Consider the following 6,000-nt stretch of genomic DNA (forward strand, 5'->3'; position numbering starts at 1 on the left):
ACAGAGTGGGTGAGAAGAGATCAACTAAAGCACTTGTATTCATATATGCATAACCCATGGACAGAGACAATAGGGTGGTGAAGGCCTGGAGTGGGGAAGCCAGGGGCAGGCTAAAAGGGGAAAAGAGGGGACACATGTAATACTTTCAACAATAAGAGAGTCGGACCTGCATTACCACCATTGGTCCACCATCCAGAACTGTAATGTCAGTGCTGAAATGTGCACATAAGGAACTATTTGACATTGAAATTGGGTCTCAAAAGAACTGTTGGCCCAAAAAGAAAATCACTACAGACTGATTCATTTGCCTGTCACCATAAACATTATTGCTTGCCTCATTTTCAGTTCTTTTTTTTTATTATTTTTTTATTATTTTTTTATTTCATTTTTTTTATTGAGGTATTACATGTGTACATATCTTACCATTACCCCCCCACCCCACACCCATACATGCCCTCACCCCCCAGAGTTTTGCGTTCATTGTTTATGCTTATATGCATTCATACAAATCCTTCATTTGATTTCTTATCTCCCCCACCTCTCCCTAACTTTCCCCCTGTAATTTGAAAGTCTGTTTGTTGCTTTACTGTCTCTGTATCTATCTTTTTGTTCATCAGTTTATAATGTTCTTTATTATCCATAAATGAGTGAGATCATGTGGTATTTTTCTTTCATTGACTGGCTTATTTCACTTAGTATAATATTCTCCAATTCCATCCAGGTTGCTGCAAATGATGAGAATTCCTTCTTTTTTATGGCAGCATAGTATTCCATTGTGTAGATGTACCACAGTTTTCTGATCCAGTCATCTGCTGACGGGTACCTAGGCTGTTTCAAAATCTTAGCTATTGTAAATTGTGCTGCTATGAACATAGGGGTGCATATATCCTTTCTGATTGGTGTTTCTAGTTTCTTCGGATATATTCCCAGGAGTGGGATTACTGGGTCAAATGGGAGTTCCATTTTCAGTTTTTTGAGGAAACTCCATACTGTTCTCCACAGTGGCTGCACCAGTCTGCATTCCCACCAGCAGTGCACGAGGGTTCCTTTTTCACCGCATCCTCGCCAACACTTGTCGTTTGTTGATTTGTTGATGATAGCCATTCTGACAGGTGTGAGATGGTACCTCATTGTTGTTTTGATTTGCATCTCTCGGATAATAAGTGACTTTGAGCATGTTTTCATGTGTCTCTTGGCCTTCCTTATGTCTTCTTTTGAAAATATTCTGTTTAGGTCCATTGCCCATTTTTTTAATTGGATCATTTATCTTCCTTTTATTAAGTTGCATAAGCTGCCTGTAGATGTTGGAGATTAAACTTTTATCAGTGATGGCATTTTAAAATATGTTCTCCCATGCAGTGGGCTTTCTTGCTGTTTTGTTGATGGTTTCTTTTACTGTAAAAAAGCTTTTTATTTTGATGTAGTCCCATTTGTTAATTTTCTCTTTAGCTTCCATTGCCCTAGGGGCAGTGTCAGTGAAGAAGTTCTTTTGGCATATGTCTGAGATTTTGTTGCCTGTTGATTCCTCTAGTATTTTTATGGTTTCCCGTCTTATGTTTAAGTCCTGTATCCATTTTGAGTTTATTTTTGTGTATGGTGTAAGTTGGTGATCTAGTTTAATTTTTTTGCATGTGTGTGTCCAATTTTCCCAACACCATTTATTGAAGAGACTGTCTTGACTCCATTGTATGTTCATGCCTCCTTTGTCAAATATTAATTGAGCATAGTGGTTTGGGTCGATATCTGGATTCTCTATTCTGTTCCATTGATCTATATGTCTGTTCTTGTGCCAGTACCAGGCTGTTTTGAGAACAGTGGCTTTGTAATACAGCTTGAAATCTGGTATTGAGATCCCTCCTACTTTATTCTTCTTTCTCAGAATTGCTGAGGTATTCGGGGTCTTTTTTTATTCCAGATGAATTTTTGGAGAGGTCTTTCTAGGTCTGTGAAATATGCTGTTGGTATTTTGATGGGGAGTGCATTAAATCTGTAGATTGCTTTGGGTAGTATGGACATTTTAATGATGTTGATTCTACCAATCCATGACCATGGTATGTTCTTCCATCTGTTTATGTCTTCCTCTATCTCTTTTTTCAGTGTTGTGTAGTTTTCCGCGTATAGGTCTTTTACCTCTTTAGTTAAGTTTATTCCTATGTGTCTTAATTTTTTTGGTGCGATGGTAAATGGGATTGCTTTTTTAGTCTCTCTTTCTGTAAGTTCACTATTGGTGTATAGAAATGCCATAGATTTCTTGGCGTTAATTTTGTATCCCGCTACATTGCCAAATTCATTTATTAATTCTATTAGTTTTTTGATGGAATCTTTTGGTTTTTTTATGTACAATATCATGTCATCTGCAAATAAGGACAGCTTCACATCTTCTTTTCCAATTTGGATGCCGTTTATTTCTTCTTCTTGCCTAATTGCGATAGCTAATACTTCCAGTACTATGTCAAACAGGAGTGGTGAGAGTGGGCATCCCTGTCTTGTTCCTGTTCTTAGGGGAAATGGTTTTAGTTTTTGCCCATTGAGTATGATGTTTGCTGTGGGTTTATCATATATAGCTTTTATTATGTTGAGGTATGATCCTTCTATTCCCACCTTGTTGAGAGTTTTTATCAAGAAAGGGTGTTGGATTTTGTCAAATGCTTTTTCTGCATCTATTGATATGACTATGTGATTTTTATCTCTCAATTTGTTTATGTGATGTATCACATTTATTGACTTGCGGATATTGTACCATCCTTGCATTCCTGGGATAAATCCTACTTGGTCATGATGTATGATCTTTCTGATGTATTGCTGGAGCCTATATGCTAGGATTTTGTTGAGGATTTTGGCATCTATGTTCATGAGGGATATTGGTCTGTAATTCTCTTTCATTGTGTTGTCTTTATCTGGTTTTGGTATTAGGGTGATGCTGGCTTCATAGAAGGATCCTGGAAGTGTTCCTTCCTCTTGAATTTTTTGGAATAGTCTGAGGAGGATAGGTTTTAGTTCTTCCTTGAAAGTTTGGTAAAACTCTCCTGTGAAGCCGTCTGGCCCCGGGCTTTTGTTTGCCAGAAGCTTTTTGATGACTGCTTCAATTTCTTTCATAGTTACTGGCCTTTTGAGCTGTTTAGATTCTTCCTGATTGAGTTTTGGAAGGTTGTATTTGTCTAGGAATATGTCCATTTCCTCCAGGTTGTCCAGTTTGTTGGAATAGAGTTGTTCATAGTATTTTGTAACAATCCTTTGTATTTTGTCGGGGTCTGTTGTTATTTCACCTCTTTCATTTCTGATTTTGTTTATTTGGGTCCTCTCTCTTTGCTTCTTGGTGAGACTGGCTAGAGGTTCATCAATCTTGTTTATCCTTTCTAAGAACCAGCTCTTGGTTTTGTTGATCTTTTGTATTGTTTCTTTAGTCTCTATGTAGTTTATCTCCGCTCTGATCTTTATTATTTCTTTCCTTCTGCTTACACTGGGATTTTCTTGTTGCTCTCTCTCTAACTCTTTGAGTTGTTGGGTTAAGTAATTTATTACCATTGTTTCTTGTTTTTTGCAGTAGGCTTGTAGAGCTATGAACTTCCCTCTCAGGACTGCTTTCGCTGTGTCCCATAGATTTTGGATTGTTGTGTTTTCATTGTCGTTTGTTGCCATGATGTTTTTTATTTCTTCCTTGATGTCTTTGGTAACCCAGGCATGGTTTAGTAGCATGCTGTTTAGTCTCCATGTGTTTGATTTCTTTGGGTTGTTTTTATTGTAGTTGATTTCCAGTTTTATGCCACTGTGATCTGAGAAGATACTTGATATGATTTCTATCTTCTTGAATTTGGAGAGACTGCCTATGTCCTAACATATGGTCTACCTTTGAAAATGAACCCATGTGCACTTGAGAAGAATGTATATTCTGTGGCTTTGGGGTGAAATGTTCTGAAGATGTCGACTAATTCCATCTGGTCTAGTGAGTCATTTAGGATTGATGTATCTGTGCTGATTTTTTGTTTAGAGGATTTGTCCAATGGTGATAGTGGGGTATTGACGTCTCCTACTATGATTGTATTGCTGTCAATCTCTCCTTTGATATCTTCCAGGAGTTTTGTAATGTATCTTGGTGCTCCTGTATTGGGTGCATATATGTTTACCAGAGTAATTTCTTCTTGTTTGATTTCTCCCTTTAGTATTATGAAGTGGCCTTCATTATCTCTTGTAATGTCCTTCACTTTGAGATCTAATTTGTCAGATATAAGTATTGCTACCCCAGCTTCTTTTTCATTTCCATTCACCTGGAAAACCTTTTTCCATCCCTTTACTCTCAGTCTGTATGCGTCCTTTTTTTTTGAGGTGGGTTTCCTGTAGACAGCAGATATATGGGTTTTGTTTTCTAATCCAATCTGTTACCCTGTGTCTTTTGATTGGGGCATTCAATCCATTTACATTTAAAGTTATTATTGATAGGCACTTATTTGTCGCCATTTTTATTCTATACCCCTGTGTTCCTTCTTTGCTTCTTATTTCTTTCTTTCTTTCTTTTTTTTTTTTTTTACAGCAGACCCTTTAGCATTTCTTTCATTGCTGGTTTGGTGGTGATAAACTCCCTTAGCCCTTTTTTGTCTGTGAAGCTCCTGATTTCACCTTCAATTTTGATTGATAGCCTTGCTGGGTACAGTATTCTTGGATTCATACCCTTCCTTTGCATGACTTTGTATATTTCATTCCATTCCCTTCTGGCCTGATGAGTTTCTGTTGAGAAATCAGTTGCTAGTCTGATGGGGGTTCCTTTGTATGTAACTGTCTGTCTCTCTCTGGCCGCTTTTAAGATTCTTACTTTGTCATTGGTGTTTGCCAACTTAATTATAATGTGCCTTGGCGTCGGTCTTTTGGGGTTCATTTTGCTTGGAACTCTGTGAGCTTCTTGGATTTGTGTGGGTTTTTTCTTCCCTATATCAGGGAAGTTATCTGTTATTATTTCTTCTAACAGGTTTTCTATTCCTTGCTCCGTTTCCTTTCCTTCTGGTACCCCTATTATCCTGATGTTGTTTTGTTTTGTGTTGTCCCAAAGTTCCCTTAGGCTCTCCTCATGCTTTCTAATTTTTGTTTCTAGAAGCTGTTGTAATTGGGTATTTTTTTCCATCTTGTCTTCTAGCTCACTTATGCGGTCCTCTGCTTCTTCTAGTCTACTCTTGATTCTTTCTATTGAGTTCTTTACAGCAGTGATGTCATTTTTCATTTCTTCTTGGTTCTTCTTCATTTCCTCTTGGTTCTTACTCATATTGTCGAATTTGTCTTCCATCCTTTTCAGCCAACTTATGACCATTTCTCTGAATTCTTTCTCTGATAGGTTGTTTGCCTCTAATTCGTTTACTTCCTTTTCTGGTGATGCCTGCTTCTCTTTCCTATGGGGGATATTTCTTTGTCTCCCCATGGTCTCTCTTCTCCGCATGTCTGGTTATATAGTTCTCTCTCTCTGGCGTTGATTTAAAGGTACAAAATACAACACAACCAGGCACAACACACAAGGCACTGAACAGAATTGTATTCACGATATTAATAACCTCCAATAAAGGTAACCACCAGAGAAAGACAAACTAGGGTATAGGAGTGGAAGAGGGAGAGTAAAAAGAAAGAACAAAACAAAAAAACAAAAAAAACAAAAAAAAAGAGTGTGAATCTGAACTTGGGAAAAGAGCAGAAAAAAAGGAAAAGAAAAATAGTAAGAGAGACAAGAACAATACTAAGAGAGAAAAGGGGAACAAACTATATATATGGGGAGTAAACTCCACTAGAACAACCACTAATCCCAGCAAATTCCAGCAACATGAGCCTGGAGATTAATACAAACTGCAACACCAACTAATATCAAGTGAGGCAAGGGAAAACAAAAGTAAAAAACAAACAAAAACAAAGCAAACAAAAGAACCAACCAACCAAACAAAAAGAATAATCAAAACAATCTCATAAAAAAGCATAAAAATTCAATCTAATCAACATTCAAGCAAACAACAACAAAAGGCCAGAGAG

This window comes from Cnephaeus nilssonii, assembly GCF_951640355.1.
Source record: "Cnephaeus nilssonii genome assembly, chromosome: X".
Classification (NCBI taxonomy): Eukaryota; Metazoa; Chordata; class Mammalia; order Chiroptera; family Vespertilionidae; genus Cnephaeus; species Cnephaeus nilssonii.